The 23,111-nt window shown below is 44.4% G+C and overlaps 1 long non-coding RNA gene across 1 annotated transcript in view; it reads left to right on the top strand.

Annotated features, from left to right (window-relative positions):
• LOC138990690 (uncharacterized) overlaps positions 1 to 23,111 on the top strand; it is a 65,112-nt gene that overhangs the window by 24,226 nt on the left and 17,775 nt on the right. The window contains exon 3 of the long non-coding RNA XR_011466749.1: positions 6,461 to 6,495. This is a non-coding gene — a long non-coding RNA (uncharacterized lncRNA). The remainder of the gene's footprint in view (positions 1 to 6,460; positions 6,496 to 23,111) is intronic.

The following is a 23,111-nucleotide window of genomic DNA, read 5'->3' as shown; positions in this document are numbered from 1 at the left end:
GTGTGGAGCCTGAGTGAAAGAAGGAGCTGAAGGAAAGCTAATACGGCTGAAGGGTGGAGAACAAAGGGTGTGTCTGGAGAAACAGCTGTATCCTCTGGAAATACTTGTTGAGTGAATGAATGTGTAATTGGAAGGCTGACATCAGGCCTGGTCCTCAGTGAAAAGCTGGGCTGTAACAGGGTAAGAGAGTGTTTCCTGCAGTGCTTTTCTTTGAATGAGTTTTGGGGCTCTCGTTACTCATCTTCATCCAGGTCCCTGGGCTGGGTGCTGGCTTCCCCAGGACAGGGTTGCCAGCTCAGGGAATACTGTGTGCCTGTCTCTTTCGCCCAATCACAGGACTGATGAACTGGGGTCTTCAAGGATCCAACTGTCACCTGGGAGAGCACTCCCCTCCCCACCTTAGGTCATGCTCTATTCCAATGGGTAGCGAGTCAGCACTCTCTCACCTCAGATTGTCAGACTACCACTCAAGTGGGGTACTTCCTCATCTCCCCCACAGCCACCTTACGCTCAGATACTGACTGCTGAGTGATAGAACCCGGTGCTCTGCCCAGAACTGCATCTGCTTCCCTGTGACTAGGGCCTTGTCACCGGGCCAAGCCTGTCTGCTAACCCTCTTCGCAACTGGGGTGAAAGCTTTCCCAGAAGGCCTCTTACTCCTTTATGTAAATGTTCTGCTGGCAGCCCGGCCCCACGAGCTCATTAAGTCTGTTTAGATGTATTTGAATCCCAGCGGTGAACACCGTGTAGGCTCCGTCTGGGATGCCTGGTAGGTCCAAGTCTGCTCTCATTTCCTACCTCAACCCCTCAAAGCCTTTATTTTTTTCTTCCCTGTCTGAGGAAAAGTCTGGGAAAAGCATTTCAGACACAGATTATTGATGTAGCATAATGTTTTACATGTGCAAGAGACAGACCCAAAAGTCAAGGGAATGACGCGTTAAGTGTAGGAAGGGAGCATATTTTTGGATGCCCTTGAACTCATGTTACATAGGCATGTGAATGAGTGTGCTGTTGTGTCCGACTCTTTGCGACCCCATGGACTGTGGCCCACCAGGCTCCTTTGTCCTTGGGATTTCCCAGGCAAGGATACTGGAGTGGGTTGCCATTTCCTTCTCCAGGAGATCCTCCCGACCAAGGGATTGAACCCACGTCTCCTGCATTGCAGGCAGATGCTTTACTGCTTGAATCACATAATTTAGGCAGTGCTCCCTCTCACCCATGCTTAAAGCTGTTTCTTCAAACTATGCTTGGCACTGTTGGGGTTGGCAGAGCCGAGGCCAACAGCAGCAACTGTGCCAGGAAGCAGAGTCCAAGGAATCACTCTTCAACGAAGAGGAAGTTGGGTTGCTGTCTGTGTCCATTTGTCAGTCCCAACAAGAAAGACGTGGGCTCTGGAGCCAGGCATACTTGGTGTGGAGCCCCATCTGATCCCTTGCTAGGTTTGTGAGCATAGGTCTCATTGCCTCTCTGTACCTCGATTTCCTCATCTGTGAAATGGGTAGAATCATAGTTAAGAGCACTGACTTCAGAGTCAGACTCTGTCACTTACTATCTCTGTAAGCTTGAGCAGGTTCCTGCACCTGTTTCCTCATCAAATGATGACCAGAATAAAGTCTCCTGACATCATCAAGCTGTTGTAAAGATGACACAAGCTGATACACAAGAAGCATGGTGCCTGACACAGCGTGAGCACTACAGGGGTATTTGCTGTTACTATGGATTTTATTGCTGTTGTGCTTAGTCACTCAGTCATGTCTGAGCCTTTGTGACCACATGGACTGTAGCCCACAGGCTCCTTTTTCCATGGGGATTCTCCAGGCAAGATTATCAGAGTGGGTTGCCATGCCCTCCTCCAGGGGAATCTTCCCAACCTAGGGATGGAACCCAGGTCTCCTGCATTGCAGGCTGATTCTTTACTGTCTGAGCCACCAGGGAAGCCCTTATTGCCGTTAGTGCCCACCTCACAGACCATGTGAGAATGAAGCAGAGAGAGAGCTTGCCAGGCACATGGTGAATTTCAGCTGCTGTTCTTACAATCCTGGCTCAACTTAACATGTGCGACACTGCATTCAGTTCCATGTGAGCTTCTTAAGGTGACGTTTGCTAGTTTAGGAGAGGCAGGAGTTGCTTCTCCCTTCCACACTCTCTCTCTAATGACCCAGTTTTGTTCAGGATCTTCTGTGAGGAACGTCAGACTCTTTCATGGGTGCAGGAGCTGCCCTCATCCCTGATAAGGGCAGGAAAGAGAGGAACAGAGCCGGGTGATATGAGAGCCTGGTGGGTTTATGGTGTCACGTTAAGCATGTTCTGATTTCTCTGCTCTATAAAACACCCCATATAAACTATAAAATAAAATATTTACATTTTTACATACCTAGCAGTACTGGGTGGGTAGAGTAAAGTGATTTGGTGGGTTTCCAAACCCACGAGGCTTTGGGGATTCTGGTTTTGCTTTACCTGATGCAAACTGATACTACATAGATTCCATGGAAAGCACATTTTACTGCCTATTTTTAGCTGGGGGGAGGGGGGTGGTGGTGGTGCAGGAGACACCACCGGCTCTAGGGGAGCTTGAATAGAGGCTCCTGCAGCACTTTGAGTGAACAGTCCCTCAAGTTTTTGATCATAGAAGCAGAGGGAGAACTGATATGTAGATACACATATTAGCCTCTACCAGGCTCCTTTGTCCATGGGATTTTCCAGGCAAGAGTACTTGGGTTGCCATTCCCTTCTCCAGGGGATCTTCCTGACCCAGGGATTGAACCCAGGTTCCCTGCATTGCAGACAGATTCTTTACTGTCTGAGCCACCAGGGAAGTCTCAGTCTCTCTTTCTATATATATAAATGGTTAAATTTCTTGTTTATATGTTAAGGAATTTTGAAGGAATGCAAGTTCTAGAAATTTCTACCTGCAGCTGGTGTAGTTTTCTGAGCCATCTCGAAGACAGAGCAAACACCCTGCCAAAGTTTAGTCATACACTGATAGCTGTAGCTTGGAAAGGGGAAAACGAAGGTTTGACTTAATAAGCCGACAGAGAAGTCAAACACCCACAAATGGTAATTTACAGCTGCAAAGGGCAGTGCTTTTAAATCACCCTAGTGAATTATATGTTTCTGAAAAAGGAACTACGCATCTGAAAAATTATGTTCCTTGGTAATACTTTAGACACTATTGTTTTGGCCCTGTCACCTCACTAAGGTTATAAATAACACAGTCCTTCTTACTTTTCTTTTCCTAGATTAGCCGGCTGCCATGAGCTTCGGTTCCCGGCTGTAATGTAACTGTATTCTGTCCTGTTATAAATGCACTGTTATTCTCGTCACCTTGAGGGATGCTGTGGGGTGTGGCTCTCAGGTGCCCACATGGGAGCTGAGGGGCTGGGCATGGGAGGGGAATTCTCTTTTCTGATCCAGCTACCCAGCCCCTCTCCCCTCCCTACTCTGTGGGCCCCTTGTTGGCAGTGTTGTTCAGTCGTTATCGCCTGTTCTCTGCAGGCCTTTCTGCTTCACTGGGAGCCTCGCGCCAGAAGGAGGGCTGTGGCCTGTGCAGCTGTGCCCTGGGGAGGCGCCTCCCTCCCCCGCTGTGCACCCACCTGGAGGAAGGGGTGCCTTTGTCTAGTCTACACAGAGAGGCTTCATTGGCTGGTGGAGGGTACTGGTTAGGAGCCCTGGGGGCCCATAGAAGAATCTTTGTTGCAAGGAGCATCTTTGTCTTACTGCCTTTCAGCTGTCAAATACGACAGCAGTGGGACTGGGCTTAAGGTGTTCTCTGCCTTTTCTGGGCCAAGCAGGGATTCTTACAGCATCCACAGTGACAGTGGCGACAGCAAACAGTGGCAGATTGTAGTTTCTAAGTCTGGCTGCGGCAGTGTTTTTGTCCTGCATGCACGTCTAAATGTGGATTTTTCACTCCCTTATCAGAAAATGGAGTCCATTTCTCTCTCCCTGGAGTCCCCCTAGTGCTCTGACCAGTAGAACACGGTGGGCGTGACACGGACACTCCTAGGATGGCCCTTCTTTCCTGGCCTGGCAGCTTCCACTTTCAGCCTCTTGGAGGACGGCTGCCATGGAGAGAGTGAGACTCCTGTGTGACCACCAAGGTGTGAGACACACCCGGGCCACGTGGGGAGGCCCTGGAGGAGGAGAGGCCACGTGAAAGCAGGCCTAGGAGAGAGGCCATGGGGTACAGGAGGGAGAGACAGACACCCGCGTGGAGATGCCGTCTTCAAACAGCCCAGCTGTCCTCAGGCTGCACCCGCACAAGGGTCCCCATGGCGGATTTGTCCATCTGCAGCTGGTCAACCCACAGGATCGTGAGAGGGAACACGCTGTCATCTTAAACCACCAAGTTTTAGGTGGGCCTATTTTGCTGCCATGACAAGTAAAATACCCTCCCCACCTCCTGCCACTTCCTCTGAAAACAAAACCCTGTTTCAAATGGAATGTTCTTTTGCTTCTGCAGCTTTATTACCAGGAACCCAAGCCATGGAAGAAACAAAGAATGGCTGTGACCAGTCTCGCTGGGGTAGACTACTGGGAAGTGGTGTCCACGTCTCTCACGAGCACGTTTGGGGGCTGTATTTCCTTATTTCCCATTTTGTCCTGTTTCTGCCTGTCCCACACTTTGATATAGGACACATGGGAATGTGTGAACTGCATTCATTCGTGTATTTGTTTAGGTGTTTACCTGTGGCTGTGTCAGTCACTGGGAGCCCAGGGCTCCTGGCTGTGGGGAGTTGAAAAAGAGGAGGCATCTCCCCTGCCTCTGTGAGCCCTGCCCCTGGCTAGGGAACCTGTGCAATAAGGAGAAGGGATGACAGCTCATAGGATGCCTCATGAAAGTCACCTGTGAAGTATTTCAGAGGAAAGGAAACATCCACCTTCTTCTCCCAGGCCACAGGGAAAAGAAAACTCAGGGGAACCTATCTGGCCTGAGTCCACACGGCCACTCTGTGCCTGGGATGCTCTTTGTGAGGAATAAGTCCTGCTGAGTGGTTGTTGGGGATGGAGTATTGTAGTCAGTGGAGCGGCTGGCCACGGCTCGTTAGCAGTGCCGACCTGGGCACCGATTCCCACCTTGACAGCTTGAAACCACTTTTCCTCCTGCTCCACCCAAACACCTCCAGGCTCAAGTTCCAGGGCCATTTATGGTCTAACATACTTGATTTTTCCAGCCTTGTTTGGTTCACGAATTGTTTCATAGGTACCCATTTGGCTTCCTTAATGAGGCTGGAAGTTTCTCGAGGGTCTTACTCTTTTATTCCTTGTATGGGTGGTATTGGGCACTTAGAACTCCATAATCACTTAACAGTCAATTGGTGAATACGGAATTGGGTTGGACGGATCACAAAAACTCAGAAAATAAAAGGGTTCAGGTACTGAAAGAGTCGTAGAGACATTTAGTCATTTGCAGGACTTTTAGCATTTATCAGGCAAGGGACTGAGTGCTTTCTAGTCATTAACTTATAGAATCTTTACAACTCAGTAAAGTAGGCAACATCATTCTTCTTTTATAGCAGGGGAAACTGAATCCTAGAGGTTAAATTACCCTGGTCAAGATCACATAGCTAGTTAGATGGTAGGTTTGGGTTTTGAATCCACCGCACTTCCATTCTGAGGTTTATGCTTCTACTGGGACATTCTATCCCCTTACCTTTGGGGTCTGATGTGCCAATCAAGTGGAGGGGGCTGTCTGTCAAATACAGTGCAGTTTTTATGTGTCTGGTTTCCCAATTGCCCCATACTTTCCAGCTCTAATGCTTATATGCTTGAGCTTACATTTAGCGATCTCTCACTGCCAGCTCCTAAGTTAGTTTGGATATCATATCCCAAAATTTGGATGCAATATGTATCTTTCTTGTGGAAGCAAAAAGTGCTAACCTTCCAGCATCTGTTACTTGTAATTGCTCTGCATTAAGTTACAATTTTGGATTTAAATTTGAAAAAGTGCATTTCAGTCCCAAGATTTTTAATGTGGAAATGAACAATGGTAAGAAGTAACTGATACCCTCTGTATTTTTCTTTAAGAGAGGGAGATGTGTTTTAAAAAAATCAAAGTCAAGTGAAGGTGCCCTGGTACTTAGTCTTTGGAGGAGATTATGGAATGCCACACTTGTGCTGGTGTCAAGAACACCATTTCACATGCCTCCTTAAATCTACACTGTTTAGCCTGCAAATTTTACCTCAAATGCTGCCTGATTCACGTTTTCAATCTTTTCCTGGTGGGAAGACCCTAGTAGATATCACCCAATCACGGTCTTTTGGTCAACACGTCTGTCCTTACAAATCAAATTAAGGTAGTATAGATGAGAGAAACTCGTACAAATCAATAAGCAAAAAACTAATTGGACAGAAATATGAGTAAAAGATGTAAACAGGGAGTATCAGTCTGCTTGGGCTGCTGTAACAAAATATCAGGCTTGGTATTTTAAAAAATGGAAATTTATTTCTTGTATTTCAGGAGACTGCCAAGTCCAGGATCAAGGTGCTGGCAAGGTAAGGTTTAATTCTGAGGCCTCTTCCCTTGGCTTGTAGGTGGCCACCATCTAACAGTGTGCTCAGATGATCTCTTCCCATCTATGTATGATGATGGAAAGAGAGATCCTTCTGGTGTCTCTTCTTATAAGGACACTAATTATCAGATCAGGGCCCCACCCTTATGACCTCATTTAACCTTTATTACCTTCTCAGAGGCCTCGTCTCAAATTCAGCCACACTGGTGCTTCAACATATGAGTTTTGGAGGGATGTAAATATTCAGTCCATAACACAGGGCACATTAAGAGTAATACAAATAGAAAACACGTATAATTTTTTTAAGTAGAAATAATAATAGCTCACATTAATTTGGAGATGACTTTATTCCAAACATTGTTCTAAGCCCTTGATGTCTCTTTACTCATGAAGTTCTTATAGGAAGGCTGTGACAAGGTAGTTTCCACCACTGCTTCATTTGACAGAAGAGAAGCTTGATACATAGAGAAGTTAGGCAACTTGGTCAGTGTCACACAGCTAGGAAAAGACAGCTCCAGAATTCAACCCCCTGAGCCTGTACTCTTGACAGCCCTCTAAGATGTTCAGACTTGTCCACAGGTAGAAACCAGAACAGTACACCAATTTTTAGCTATTGGATTGATAACAATGAAAAAGCTAGGGATATTGAGAATGTGGGGAAAATGTCATTTTTACACACCTCTGGTGGAAGTGGAAACTTTTGAAGGGCAATTGGATAATATCTGTTGAAATTAAGTATGTGTGCTTTTATACGTTGAGCCAACAATTCCACTTCTGGAAATTCACTTCCTTATAAAATTCTGCCAAAATACCAGTGCAGGAATATTCACTGCAACATTATTTGAATTAGTCAAAAACCCAAAGTCAATGTCAGTGCCAATCAATAGGGCAGAGTTTAAAGAAGCTGTGATGATTTTATGAAATGTGAATCTGTGAGCACTGATGCAGAAATATCACAAACATTTACTGATATGTTACCCTAGTTTGTTAGGCCCACCATAACAAAATACCCCAGACTAGGTGACTTAAACAACAGAAATGTGTTTCCTCATAGTTGTGGGAACTGCAAGTCCAAGGTCAGGGTGCTGGCAGGGTTGGTTTCCTCTGAGGCCTCTCTCCTTGGCTTGCAGATAGTCACCCTCCTGCTGCCTCGTCACACAGCTGTTCCTCTGTGCACGTGAACCCTGGTGTCTCTTTGTGGGTCTTCGTTTTCTCTTTGGACACCAGTCAGATTGGATTAGGGTCCATTCTAAGGTCCTCATTTTACCTTAATTACTTCTTTTTTTATTATTTTTTAATTGGTGGGAAATTACTTTGCAGTGTTGTTTTAATTACTTCTTTAAAGGCCTCATCTCCAAATACAGTCACATTCTGAGGTATTCGGAGTTGGGGCTTCAACATAGGAATTTGGAGGGAGCACAATTCATACCATAACCTGGGTGAGAAAGAAAGATGTGTTGCTTTGTGATTAGTATAATCTTTAATGTGCAATTTAAGATGTAGAAGAGCTGATATATGCATTGAAAATCTGTCTGTAAAGCTCTCCAAAGAATTCTTATACTTTCTTTTGTGGTGAAAAATTGGATGAATCTGAAGTGTGGTTGAAGGTAAACTCCTAATTTACTTTTATACTTTTCTGTATTTAATATTTAATCATGCAGAAGCAAAGTTGCTCTGTAAGAAAACTAATGGAATTGACAAAAATAAAATTATAAGAAATACTTTGGTAAAACTTTCATTTCTGTTTTCTTACTACCTTGGCAGAGCTTCCGTGGGTTATGTTTATTTTATTTATTTATTAAAAATATTTTATTGGAGTATAGTTGCTTTACCATGTTGTATTAGTTTCTGCTGTACAGCAAAGTGACTCAGTTATACACATACATACATCCCCTCTTTTTTGAGCATTGCTTCTTATTTTCTTATTCAAATGCCAACAAGGGATACCCAGATAGTAGCATTACACGTCACTGTAACTTTGGGCTTTATATTTTTTTCAATGAAAAGCTTCATAAATACTATTGAAATTTAAAAAATATTCTAAAAAAATAAAAAAAACCCAAAGGATAATGGGCGGCCTGTATGTGGAAAGATTAGTGGTTTATGGTGAACTTTCATTGTTTTCAGTGTGTTGTGATCTATCAATGGTCTTAGAAAAAAAAAAAAAAAAACTTCTATGAAGTTTCATAACCCATGGTCCCTTCCCCACTTTTCTGGTATTGTTTTGCTTTGTAAAGTTTTCTTGAAGTTTACCTATTTTAGGAAAATGTTATACCTTCTCTTTACTACAAATAGACTGAAAAGAAAAAAAAAGAGGTTACTATCAACTCGTATCTACATTCTATTGATCTGCTTTAGGGATTTAGACATAGCCTATTATTAATCACAGCCCACTTTCTGTTACCAGCAGTTTCCTGAGTCACCTCAGATCATCAGCCTGTTCATTAAATGTCAAAGAGTTTAAACATTTGTTCAAAGGCCATGTAATGAGGAGGGAAACCTACCCCCAAGGAGAAGCCACACACCTTCCTCTAAAGTGAAATCTCCACCATTTTTCCACTGCGTACTGCTGGGTATCCACATGCTACTACTTCCCTTGAGGAGTGAAGAGGCCTTTGAATGGGAATAGTTTCAGTTTTGCCCCCCAAGGAAAGAAGAAGAGGAAGAAGTGACATGTATTGAGGGATGACCGAGCACCATTGCTTGACAGATTTTTCACATCACCCACACAGCCACCCAATGAAGTGTTACTATTTCCCATTTACAGATGAGAAAACAGAATCAGAGAGGTTAAGGGACAATGTCAAAGTCTAACAGCCATGGTATGGGTGCATCCAGGTTGCATTACTAGGCCTGTGGATTCAGAGGCACGTGTTCATCCCAGCTGCTGCCAGTGTTCACGACCCGACTCTGCAGGGCCTTTGAGCTTCCAGGCTTTGGGGCATGGTGAGATGGAGCAGGACAGCCGGACAAGGCCTGCCCTTTCCTTGGACACAAGACAAGGGGAGATCCTCACTCAACCCAAGGGAGATGCTGGTTAGACCCTCCACTGGTACTGCTAGGGGTCTTTCCCCAACCCCTTCCTTTTACGGAAGGCAGCTTGAGCCCCAGCCTGGGCCCAAGCTTAAGCTTGAAGCCCAGCAGGCTTACATGAATTTTACTCTTATTTCTTATATCCCCAATTTCTTCTTTCTTTCTCTTTTGTAGTTTTAACAAATGAGCTCTGCAGTGCAGGGGAATGGTTTGCCAGTGGGTTCTCTGTGGGGTATGCGGCCTCATTGTCTTTTAATCAGTCGATTGCCTGGATCTACTTTTGCATCACCCCGTGATTTTCTCTCTAGTTTTCATTAAGAAATGAAACTTTTAAAAGGCTCATTTATTTTATTATATATATTCTCATGGTAAGAAGTTAAAAATATACAGAAATGAAAAGCAAAGTGAAATTCGATATAATTTCCCACTCTAGAAATAAAAGTTTGGTGTGTAACCTTCCAGATAGTTTACTGTGATATGAACAGACTCTATACTGAAGCCTGAGGCAAAAAAATATCAATGATATTCATCTTGACTTTGTTTAACATTTTGATATTCTGTTCTTGGATTTTTTTGGCATTACTTTGATTTCTAAAACATTACATTGAAATATTATTTATCTTGATCACTAGACTTTCTGGCACCCCTTAAATTTTGCACCTAAAGTGGAGTCTACTGTTCTCCTGTCCAGCCTTGGCCCTCGAATACACACATTATTATTAAAAAGTGTTTTGGGGAGCTTGTTTTACAAAATAAAACAATCATACTATAATAAGATGAGTTTACACATCTATACAGCACGTACTATATAATTCTGTAGCATCTTTGTGCTTGATGTGTGTTAACACACTATTAATACACTATTATTGGACTCATAATAGTCCAATGGTGTAGGTGTTGTTATATCACTTCCATTTTGCAGATAGAAAAACTGAGGCATCCAGAGTTAGAGTACTCAAAGCCACACAGCCCATAAGTGCCTGTGTGTGGATTTGGAGTCGACTGGTGGGGCTCCTGGAGGCTTCTCTGGTGGCTCAGATGGTAAAGAATCTGCTTGCAATGCCAGAGACCCTGGTTCAATCCCTGGGTCAGGAAGATTCCCCTGGAGAACGGAATGGTAACCCACTCCAGGAGAATCCCATGGACAGAGGAGCCTGGCAGTCTACAGTCCATGCAGTTGCACAGAATTGGACACACAGAGTGCCTAACACTTTCACTCTCAGAGGGGCTCCTAGGGTGTATGCTCTAACCTACCATGCACTTCTCTCTCTTTCTCACTCTGTCTCTCTCTGTCTCTCTTTGTGCACACTGTCCTGTCACCTACATTTATTTCTAACTCTATCGTAAGCATATTTCAGTTTCAGTATGGAAGACACTACCCCATATTGAGTTCCCAATATAAACAGAAATAGCAAGACAAAAACCTGGAACCTCTCTCAACAGCTCCTTGGCCACTCCTCCCCTTTAGGCAGTGGCACGCCACCCCTCCAGCCCCTTGACTATCAAGACCATGTCTCTCAAATGGGCTTCTGACCACTGTGCTTTGTGGCTTCTCCTCTTTTGTGCCGATGCTCTTATTCTGAAGATAGTTTCCTGGTGCCGGCAGTCTGGCTGCTGTGTATGCGGAGCAAGCCACCTCTTCACGAGCCCAGGGGAAACATTTGGAGCACAGATTGCGAAGCACCTGAATCTGAAATGTTTATTTCTTGGCTGGCTTTTATTTTCTTCCAACTATCAAAGGAACTCTGGCTGAAGTTGACACATTAATCACTTGTCTAATTTCATTTCTTAAAACTTAGTTATTTTTAAATGATAAGTAACATGATTTACTGCCCTTTTTGATTTAGAAACCTGTTCAAAATGTGGAGTGGTGCCTGCCTCTTTGTTAGCAGAGCCTTGAGATGCTTTTCCTTTGCTTTTTTTTTTTAAATTGATGATAATTAAGTGCTTATACTTCTTTCATCTGAAATATACATGTTCATTATTGATATAGTTCATATACTTCGGAATCATTTAATTTAGATATTGGTTATTTCTAGTAAAAGGCAATTCGGAGAAGGTGATGGCACCCCACTCCAGTACTCTTGCCTGGAAAATCCCATGGACGGAGGAGCCTGGTAGGCTGCAGTCCATGGGGTCGCGAAGAGTCAGACACGACTGAGCGACTTCATTTTCACTTTTCACTTCATGCATTGGAGAAGGAAATGGCAACCCACTCTAGTGTTCTTGCCTGGAGAATCCCAGGGATGGCAGAGCCTGGTGGACTGCCGTCTCTGGGGTCACACAGAGTCGGACACGACTGAAGCAACTTAGCAGCAGCAGCAGCAGCAGTAAAAGGCAATATGGTTGGTGTTTCTAGATAAAGAGGTTAAGAGGAATACCCTGACCTGTTGTGATTATTTTGCAATAGGCTCCCTTTCCATTTGTGGGTAGTTAGCTAATCCTGTGAACAAGGTCTCCAATTCAATTCCTAGAGGACTCAGTTCCATGGTCAAAGTTGTGCTCTGACTTTGCAGTGTGGAACACTGATCACAAAGTATGTGTGTGTGTCCCTTCTAATCTTTCATCCCTTCTCATGGTCTCAGTAGGTAGCAGGCCAGGTCATAGTCTGTCCCTTTAAGCCAGGGGGGTAGGGACAAAGGCTGATAGGTTTGGGTGTATTACCATGGGAGGGTGCTTGGGATGGAGGTAGTGGGTAAGTTATGGACTAAATTATGCCCATCCCCTCACCCAAATTCACATGTTGAAGTCCTACCCCCAGCACCTCAGAACGTGACTGTATTTGGAGATAGTGGTCTTGGGTGGGGTGGTGGGAGGGAGGCTCCAAAGGAAGGGGATATATGTATACTTACAACTGATTCATGTTGTTGTATGGCAGAGACCCACACAACATTGTAAAGCAGTTATCTTCCAATTAAAAATAAATTTTAAAAAGAGGCAATTAAAATGAGACTATGACTGGTGTCCTTAAAAATAGTGATCAGGACACAGACACACCCAGATGGAAGACCAGGGAAGACACAGCGAGAAGACAGTTCATCTGCAAGCGAAGGGGTAGGGCCTCAGAAGAAACAAGCCCTGTCAACAGTGTGACCTCAGATTTCTAGCCTCCAGAATGATGAGAAAATAAGTGTCTGCTGTTTAAAGTCACCCAGTCTGTGGTGCTTTGTTATGGTAACCCTAGGAATCTAATTCAGGTGGAAAGTGGGCAAAACAGGGTGGACTTTGGAAATGAGTTACATACATTTTTGGTAAACCGGTCAAGTGAAAGAGCTCATGAATTTTACTGTCCCTGTAATTTGCCCACCTGTAAATAGATTTCCTGTCCTTGAATTGTTGTGATTCCCCATGTTATAATGAAGTAGCTTTTGTAGCCTAAGTGGACTACGTGTACTAAGTGGTTGGAAAGTCCAGTGAATCAGCTCTGAGGAATGGGCTGTGGAGGGCTGACGCCAGGGCTCTCCTTCTAAGGCTGCCGCTGCAAAAGAGGGCACCGCTCCTGTCTGAGCGGGAGGGGAGGAGAATCATGGCTCTCATGGGACAAACCTCGTGGGTTCAGCTTGACGCACATGGTCTCCTTTCGTTTTCACTACAGACTTGGCTGACACGTCATACTATTTTTATTTTACAAATGAGAAAATCAAGGGCATGGCAGTGATAAGAACTTGTTTACTTAAATAGTTCTGCCTGTATGCAAACTCCAATTGCTTTTTTATTACACCATGATGCCTCCAATTTCTTCTTCTTTTTTTTAATGTTATTGCTTTGGTCCCTATGATGCTAATTCTATGTGTCAACTTGGCTAGGATACAGTGCCTAGTTGTGTAGTCAAACACGAGTCTCGGAGTTGCTGTGAAGGTATTTGTTAGATGTGATTAACATTGTAATCAGGGGATTTTGAGTGAAACAGATTACCCTCTCTTTATTGGGTGAGCCTCGTTCAGTCAGATGAAGGCCTTAGAGCAAAGACTGAGGTTTCTCTAAGAAAGATAAATCCTGCCTCAAGACTGCAGCGTGGGGCTTCCCTGGTGGCTCAGGGGTAAAGAATCCGCCTGCCAGGGCAGGACACATGGGTGCTATCCCTGGTCTGGGATGATCCCGCATGCTGTGGATCAACTAAGCCTGTGGCCACAACTATGGGGCCTCTGCTCGAGAGCCCAGGAATCAGAACAACTGAACTCACTCGCCACAACTACTGAAGCCCGTGCGCCCTAGAGGCCGTGCTCTGCAACGAGAGGAGCCACTGCAGTGAGAAGCCCGCTGCACCACAACTAGAGAAAAGCCCCCTCTCCCTGCAACTAGAGAAAAGCCCTTCTCACTGCAGCTAGAGAACAGCCTTCATAGCAATGGAGACCCAGCACAGCCAAAATAAATAAATAAATAAGATTATTTTTTAAAAACGACTGCAGCATGGTAAGCTGCTTGAGCTTCCAGCCCGCTCGCTGCCCGCTCGCTTGCTTTGTGGATTTCAGACCCAAGGCTGCAACATCAACTCTTACCTGAATTTCCAGCTTGTCAGCCTGCCCTACAGATTTGGCATTTGCCAGCTCCCACAATCGTGTGAGCCAATTTAAAAAAAATGTCTCTCTCACTGTTCTATTGGTTTGGTTTCTACAGAGAACCTTGACTAATACAAGTCTTTAAGTTAAATTGAGCTTCAGCTTGAAAGGTAGGAAGTTTCTCTGTTGTAAACAAACAATTCCCAAATCTCAGTGGGCTGGACTCAGTTAAAACTTTATTTCCCACATATCATGATCCAACAGAGTGTTGGCAGGTTGGCCGTCTCTGTGGTGATTAGGGAACCAGGCTTCTCCCCAGTGGCCCTACCATCTTTCAGGGGTCCTGGGTACTCCCTGGATCCTTTGCATCTGGCTGGGAGGGGAGGCAGTGGGCGTGGAGGTCCTCACCAGGGATGTTCGAGGCCAGATTCACACTTTCTCCATATTCTAGTGTCCCAGAGTTCTGCCACGTGACCACCCATGGCTGCAGGGACACTGGAACATGTCTTCCTGGGAGAGTCCAGAAAAGAGAGCGTGTCTTAGAGAGCACTGGGCTTTCTCATCACACTTGACAACTGCCAACATGGCTGCAGACAGATAAGGGTAGGAAAAAAACAACAGAATGAATGGACACTCTTTTTGAAAGGGAACACAATGTTTCTATTTGTCTATTATTTTTAAAGTTACTTTGTGGATTTAGCATATGGGCTTCCCAGGTGGCTCAGTGGTAAAGAATCCACCTGCAGTGCAGGAGATGGGGGTTTGATCCCTGGGTTGGGAAGACCCCCTGCAAAAGGAAATGGCAACCTACTCCAGTATTCTTTCTTGGGAAATCCCACGGACAGAGGAGCCTGGCAGGTTACAGGCCACGGAGTCACAGGATCAGACATGACTTGGTGACTGAACAACAATAACAACAATTTTAATGGATAGATAACACAATTCCAATCAAAATAACCTAGGATTCTTGCCCTGGGAATTTTCCCCAGAATTCATTTGGGAAAATAATGGAGCATATAACCAAAGACAATTTTGGGCAGGAAGAACAGTTAAAGTAGAAATCTGTTTCCACTAGATATTAGAAAGGATAGAAAATAACACATTGCAGCTGAGATACCATTTAATACCAGGTGGTAATGACTGGTGCTGGTGACCTTCTGGAAAAATGAATAAGTTCATTCTCTGCTGGTAGCATTGTTATCTCATACAAGTCTTTCAAAAAGCAATGTGGGGAGATATATGTTTATTATATATATTTATCTGGAGCTGTAAAAATGTTCCTACACTTGACCCAGTAATGCTGATGCTAGGACTTTATTCCAAGGAAAAAATTAAGCTAAAAAAAAAGCTATATATAAGAATATATTCATTGTATGGTTATTCTTAATGGGGGAAAAGGTTGGTGCTAAATTTACAAATACCTAACAGTTATTTTAATGAGAGTGCTCCTCTTTTTATAAATACAGTGTCTCACCAGCCCCTGGTAGAATAAGAGCTGAAAAACAGAATTTTGCCTTCAATTGATGAGAAAAAGCCGAGGCGGAGCATGGCTGTAATGGAATATCTGCTCACCACTGTGAAATCATATCGCCTTTGTAGATCTAAGCATAAGATTCTTTTTCTCTCCCATGTCTGGAAAACACACCATGGTCATTATTAAGACAATTTCCTAACTCTAAAAAACCTCAATCCTGCTTGCCTTTGGAGATTCTCTTGGGGGAACAGAAAAGAAAAATGAGATGAAAGTGAAGCCCAGCCTCACTCATGTTTGCCCCTGGCAAACAGAGATGCCCCGGGAAGGAACCCAGGTGAGGATGAGATAGATGTGGGCCATGACTTGTGTGTGTGCAGAAGACTCCAACAGTGGGAGAACAGTCTGGCTGCTTCCTGTAAGTCACAGACATCTCTGTGGCTTTACCCTTTGTCCTAAGATGTGAGAGGTGGGATGCTTGCGCCCCTCTGCTGGGGGCATAGAGACTCTGGCCCCCCTTCCCTCCTCCTCCTCACCTCTTGATGGAGCAGATGCTAACATGCAGAGGGCAGTGAAGAGGGTTCTGAGTGCATTGGGACACCCTCTGCCTACAGGATGTCCGTGACAGTGAATCCACTGGTAGATGAACTCAGTCGGTTGATCTACCGATTGAGGTTCTGGTTGAGCAAAAGGACAGTGGGTGGGGGAGGGCAGCAGTGAAGTCCTGGCCTTGCTGAGGAATGCAGGTCTCCCCTGGGGGTGTCTATCGTCTCTTCCACCATCTCCTGAGTTACCCCAGGGAGACCAGCCTCTCCGAACCCCCAAGGTTCTTTGCAGAGTAAACCAGGCAGCCCGGCTATCTAATACAGTTTTTGAAAAAAGGTCTCTCTGTAGAAGACACAAGTGGGAACAGATTTACCGAGAGCAATGGCAATAGAGACAGAAATCACAACAGCAAGCACAGTAATTATAGGATTGCCAAAGACACAATAACAGCTCTTTCCCAATGCCTCCCACTGTCCTGGCCGGACTCCCTGGTTCCCGGGCCCCGAGGCCTGTGCTCGTGAGGACGGCGGTCCCGCAGGCAGTGACAGGCCTGTGCCCCGACCCTCCTGCCTGACGTCCTGGGCCCGCGTGTGCGCGCACACACCACACCCGCTCCAGCGGCGGTGGGAGCTTTAAATAAACACAGGCGAGGGGAAGAGAGGGCAATAAGCAGCCTGTGTTCTCACACCATACACAACAGGCCTCCTTGTGGCTCCAGCACAGGGAGCTCCCCTCCCTGCTGCCCCAAACATTTTCTCTTCCAAGAAAGCACTTCACAAACGATACCTTGGACAACAGGAGAAGTTTTGAGTCACCAGCCACACAGGGAGCCGGAGGTTGGGGAAAGTCCCTCAGTACGGGTGCAGGCGGGCGGCCACTCGAGGCCGGGACAGGGCGTCCCTGTGGTCTCCAGGTAGGATCCAGGTGCTGGCCTTCTCTCCTCTTCTCAGGAGAGGGCTGGCATGGTGGTGGGTCCTGGCCTCCCAGCCAGCCCAAGATCTATGTGGATGTCTTAGCTTTCCCAGTTTAGCCAGACAGTCTTTGTTCTCTCCCTTCTTCTTTCCCACTTTTTATCTCTTTCTCCTTCCATCTTATTCCCATTTGTTGAGTATTTACCTAATACTGTGCTGGGGCTTCCCTGGTGGCTCTGATGATGAAGAATCTGCCTACAATGTGGGAAACCTGGGTTTGATCCCTGGGTCAGGAAGATTCCCTGGAGAAGGGAATGGTAACCCACTCTAGTATTCTTGCCTGGGGAATTCCATGGATAGAGGAGCCTGGCAGGCTATAGTCCATGGGGTTGCAGAGTCAGACGTGACTGAGCAACTAACACTTTACTTTCAGTACTGTGCTGGACATTTAGGAGGCTGCAAAGAAGTGAAAGGCATGCGTTCGTCTTCCAAAGAGTGAGAGCCTTGTACCTGTAACCTGCCCTATCTAGGAAAAAGGAGTCCTTGTTTCCAGGACTTCTCTGTCACAGAGTAGTGGTATGACCTCTGGCAGGTCACAGAAAATTTTCTGACTTTAGTTTCTCCCAAATAGGGGGTCATACAAGGTTATCCCATCCTTTCCTAAACTCTATTAGTCTTTATGGTTAGTGTCAAATAAGTAGTTTGTTCACTTGGTGAAGAAAGATGTCATTACAGAGTTCCTAGAGAAGGCTTTGTGGAAGAGATGGGACTTGAGTTAACTCCCAAACGATGCATAGGGAATAAGTGTAGAGAGAAAGATACCTACAAATCCAAGAGACTAGTGGTGTTTGGGAGGAGGAAGTTAGGAGGAAGTTCTAGGTTAAGATGTGTGCAGAAGGAATTGAAGGGGCAGAGGAAGCAAATATTGTGAAAGGTAGATCTTGGCTACAGGGTAATGAGAGAAAAAGTCACACCAAGTGGTGGATTGATTTTAAACACAGACCCTCTTAATCATGGTGGTATCACTGATGGAACTAGAAAACAGTTAATAGAGTCAGTCTGATGGAGCTGATGGAGAAGATGCTGAGTTAACTTTCAGATGCGCTGAATTTGAGAGGACAACAAGACATGCATTGGAAATGTCCGAGGTGCAATTAAAAGTGCAACTAGCCCTCTGGGAAGGTCATGAATTACAAAGACTGGGGAGTCGCCTGGTTAGAGGTTCATGCTGAAGTGATGAGACAGAATGAGAACTTTGACAAAGTGTGAGAAGAAGGAACAGCAGAGCCTTGAGGAATGAGATTTGGGGATTGCCCATCAGTCAAGGAGAAGCCAACAAAGGAGACAGGAAGAATGAGAGACAGGAGTAGAGTTAGAAGGGGGAGGAGGAGTCCAATTTCCAGGCAGGTGGGGAGTGTATCTAGTACCACCCCCAAGATAAAGGAGACCCTAGAAAATGCTGTGAGATGGCAAGCATGTGGTCACTGTTGAGCTTTCCTGGTTTTACTATTAATTCTGTCTCTTTTATGGAAATGTCTGTTGGACATTTAGGAAGTTTGGTGGAATTAGTTGCTCTAAAGGTCTTTTTGCGTGTTCATTTATTTTTAAGAGAGAACCTGGAGGAAATTGAGTTGGAGCATGGAAAACCCTTATTTTAAAATATTACTACTAGATTTATAGTCAATTTAATGTGACTCCTTCATTCCTTAAAGATTAATATCTAAGTTGAGACTGAAAAATATAAAATATTTTAACTTTGGAGGAGAGGGCATGTCCACTTTGGGTATCTGAATCAAATATGACCCGTCTTGCCTAAAGTACACACACACACACATACATATATATGTATATAAATTATCATGTGAATTTAGGTGCAGATTCCCGAAAGCCCCTATGAGACCATGTACCCAAGTGAAGAACTTTTAAACATGTTCCAGCTCCCTACATTATGTAACCTGAGTCCATTTTTCTTATTTAATAAATAAAGACAATCCCTTGTACAATGAGGATTAAATGAACAAATACAAAGCGCTCAGAACAAAATGTAGCAGATGGTGAGCATTCAGTGATTATGTTATGATTACAGTATGTTCTTAGATGAAATTTCTTCAATAGAATGACTGTTCTCTGGACAAAGCTCTTTTTTCTTAAAATATCCTTTTACTCATGTACTCATTCACTCATTTATTCATTCACTCGGTCATTTTCTTTCTCACTTTTTATTAGTATGTCTTAAGGCCTAGGGAGTAAAAAAAAAAACAACAACTAAATCTCCCGTCCTCATCACCAAGATGCTCTCAGCTTAGTGACACGTAAGCAGATGCTTGTTTTCCTCCAAAGGTTTCAGCATCAGGGTTTCAAGTAAGGAAAGGGCAAAGAGGTAGATTTGGAGCAAAAGATACTTTCTTTTGGGAAGATTTTGGAAGAAGATGGGTGTAATATATTGCACACATTGAGATTTTAATGTGTTTGGAATCTGCCAATTTGGAATCAATGAGAGTGAAATTAAATCTTAGATTGAATAGTAACAGGACCTTCTACTGTTCTCAAGTGAAATTTATTACACAAAGTAACCATATGTAAGAACCAAGGAAATGGTTTCTTAGGTATTCTGTTGATAAGACTCTGGTTTTACTTCCGTTATAGCCTCTTGAAGCATATTGTCATTTGCTTACATTAGACTATGATCTCTTGGAGAACGGGGAGTCCATCTCATTCAGTTTTGTGCCTGTTACTGACTAATTGTATGTCTGATTGCATTTAAAGGGAGAAAGAACCTTTCCAATCATTCTTTAAGTCCTTGTAACAGAATACATTTACATCTAATCATTAAGATGCATTACCAGTGACTACCTGTTCATTAAGGTGTCCACCTGGCAAACACTTTGACAATCTATGATTTAATGTATTATTCTAGAAATTATTAAGGTAACTTTAAAAATACTGAAAAGTTCAGAAGTTTCACTAACTCTAAATGACTTCTGTTGTTCAGTCGCTTAGTCATGTCCAACTCTTGGTGACACCATAGACTGCAGCACGCCAGGCTTCCCTGTCCTTCACTATCTCTACCCGTTAGATTAAAATAAGCCTCACACTCCAACTTACTCTTTTAGAAAAGCTTTTATCTTGGAAGGAAAGTGGAAGAAAAGGCTAAGAATTCACTTACCTTTGGTGTCTTTGGGGCTTATAAGGGGCTTCCTTAAACATTTTTTTAAATGAAAATTCCTTTGAAATCATTTTATGTAGCACTTGAGTGCCATTATGTATTTTTTACATTAGGACTGAACAAGCTTCTGAATAGAAAATCAAACTGGGATTTGCTCCTGAACAATATGAAGGGAAAAACAGATGTTTTTTCATGATTGTATCTGGGTTTATTAGGAAAATGTACTTTGAGTTAAAACATTTTTCATAAGAACTAAAGACAAGGTGCCCAATTTTACTGAATAAGTAGAATGTGAGACAAAACCCAAACTTCTTGGTCTGGCTTCTGGGTCTGGATCGAGTGTCCAAGTTCAACTTACTGTTCTAATCTGTCTTTCCATGTCTCCCTAATCATATCCTCCAATCTACCCAGACATGTCTGTTTATGTTTCCCCAAACTCATGAGCTTCCCAGCCTATTCTCCCTAACTCTCACAGCTCACTGAGTTCCTCCCCTACTCCCAGGAGTTGACATTCAGATAAAATCCTTCCATCCTCTGAGGAATATTCTCATTCCTCACTGGAGCCCTTTTGGAAATTATACACCCACCCACGCTTCCTTTTTAATGAATGGTTATTGAGTGATTTCTCCAGGCCAGTCACTGCGCTAAGTGCTTTACAGGCATTATCATAACAACCCTATGAGGTAGGTAATGTTATTAGCCCCATTTTCCAGGTAGAGAAACAGGTTTTGAATGGCAAATTAATTTTCTCAAGATCACATAGCAAGGAAATGACAGCCAGGATGTCAACGCATTTCCAAGTGATAATTTGGTGTGAGAGGGTGGCACAAGGGGAGAGAGAGCCAAGGCAGAAATGAAAAAAAAAAAAAAGGATCCCAACATTGATCCCTGTGGACCTAGAATGGATTAGGTTACAGTATAATTACAACCCCGCCTTGGTCTCAGTAGCTTAATGCTGCTAAGTAACGTCAGTCGTGTCTGACTCTGTGTGACCCCATAGAGGGCAGCCCACCAGGCTCCCCTGTCCCTGGGATTCTCCAGGCAAGAACACTGGAGTGGGTTGCCATTTCCTTCTCCAATGCATGAAAGTGAAAAGTGAAAGTGAAGTCGCTCAGTCGTGTCCGACTCTTAGCGACCCCATGGACTGAAACCTATCAGGCTCCTCCGTCCATGGCAGTTTCTAGGCAAGAGCACTGGAGGGGGGTGCCATTGCCTTCTCCTCAGTAGCTTAGCTTAATGAACCGTATTCTATTTCTCGGGTGACATGTGCAGTGCAGCCAGCAGGGGGCACTGTAACCACTCAGGGCTTCTAATGACAGAGCTCCACCTTGATAAGCACTTGCCAGATCATGGGCAATAGGAGGAGACAAAGAGGTGAATTTTGGACCAGCACTTTTTCACCTGGAAGTGACTTACACCATTCTGGTTGACATTTCACTGGACAAAGCAAGCCATATGGCCAGCCTCATATCAAGGGGGTGGAAAGTGTAATGAAGCCATCTTTTTTGGAGGGAGGAGAACCAGAAGTAGTTGCTGCACAGGACCCAAGCTACCCCAGTGCCTGGACAGGCTTCATCAGAGCGTGGATCCTGACTCAGCCCTGGGATTGTGACAGACACAAAGGACAGTGCTTCTGTTGCAGACACAAGTGGAGCTACCACGTTCTTTTCCCCTCAGGGATCGCTCATTCCAGTGGGGAAATGCAGAGAATTCACTGAGAAGATGTCCAGAAAAAACACCATCATTTAAAAATACCATCATAAAAAGGATCTCCCAGACAACTGATTACGCAGACCAAGAGCAATTATGTGGTTGTGTGCTATCATGGGAAGCAGACTCCCCTCGTGTTTCTCTCCAGGCTTGGGACACACAAGATTTCGGCCCATTTTCATTTCCAAAAATTTCCATGTGCAAGATCTCTTATTCACAATCCACAGTTCATAAAACTTTATTAAATGCCAACATTAAAACCAATTTACCTGTTTCCCTTTAAGTATCATTTGTGGCTTTTTTTTTTTTCCTCTCTACAAAGTTTGAACGAAGAACCCTCTTTAGTTTGAAAAGAAAGCTTTCATTTTCAATTTGATTGTTGCAGTTCAGTCCCTCAGTCGTGTCTGGCTCTTTTCGACCCCATGGACTGCAGCACACCAGGCTTCCCTGTCCTTCACCATCTCCCGGAGCTTGCTCAAACTCATGTCATTGAGTCAGATGATGCCATCCAACAAGGCAGACAGGTGCTGGGACCACTGAGAGTGCCCCGAGGATTTGGCCCCCGCCTCTCCCAATTTGGTTAATAAGTGCTTTTTCAGTCATGTTTCTTTAGAATTGGAAACTATATTATTTTAGACAGTTTCTGATGCTTCCTGGCTTGTCATAAAAGTAAATGGATTTGAATCCATTTTTTCCCCTTTTCTTCCTCCTCTCCTTTTTTTTTTTTTTTTTTTTTTAATTATATTCCAGGCTCCTCTGTCCATGGAATTCTCTAGGCAAGAATTTTGGAGTGGGTTGCCATCCCTTCCCCAGGGGATCTTTCCGACCCAGAGATCAAAACCAGGTCTCCTGTATTGCAGGCAGGTTCTTCACTGTCTGAGCCATCAAGGAAGCCCCCAAAATAAGAAGAAAATGGATTTGAATCCATCCTCCTCCCTTTTCTTCTTCCTCCTCTTTTTTTTCTTTTTTTAATATTTGCTTATTTGGCAATGCTGGGCCTTAGTATTAATGGGGATCTCCGATCCTCATTGTGGCCTGTAGGACTTTTTAAATTACAAAAATCTTTTTCAGTTGCGCATGCGCACACTTAGTTGCAGCACGTGGGATCTAGCTCCCTGACCGGGGATCCATTCCTGGTCCCATACATGGGGAGTAAGGAGTCTTAGCCGCTGGACCACCAGCTACGCTTCCCTTCCTCTTTTTTCCTCCCCTCATCTCCTTCCCTTTCCTGGCCTCATGCACCTCCCCTCCTCTCTCTCTCCC

The sequence above is a fragment of the Bos mutus genome, chromosome 14 (assembly GCF_027580195.1).
Source record: "Bos mutus isolate GX-2022 chromosome 14, NWIPB_WYAK_1.1, whole genome shotgun sequence".
Taxonomy (NCBI): domain Eukaryota; kingdom Metazoa; phylum Chordata; class Mammalia; order Artiodactyla; family Bovidae; genus Bos; species Bos mutus.
This window is presented reverse-complemented; position numbering and strand designations above follow the sequence as displayed.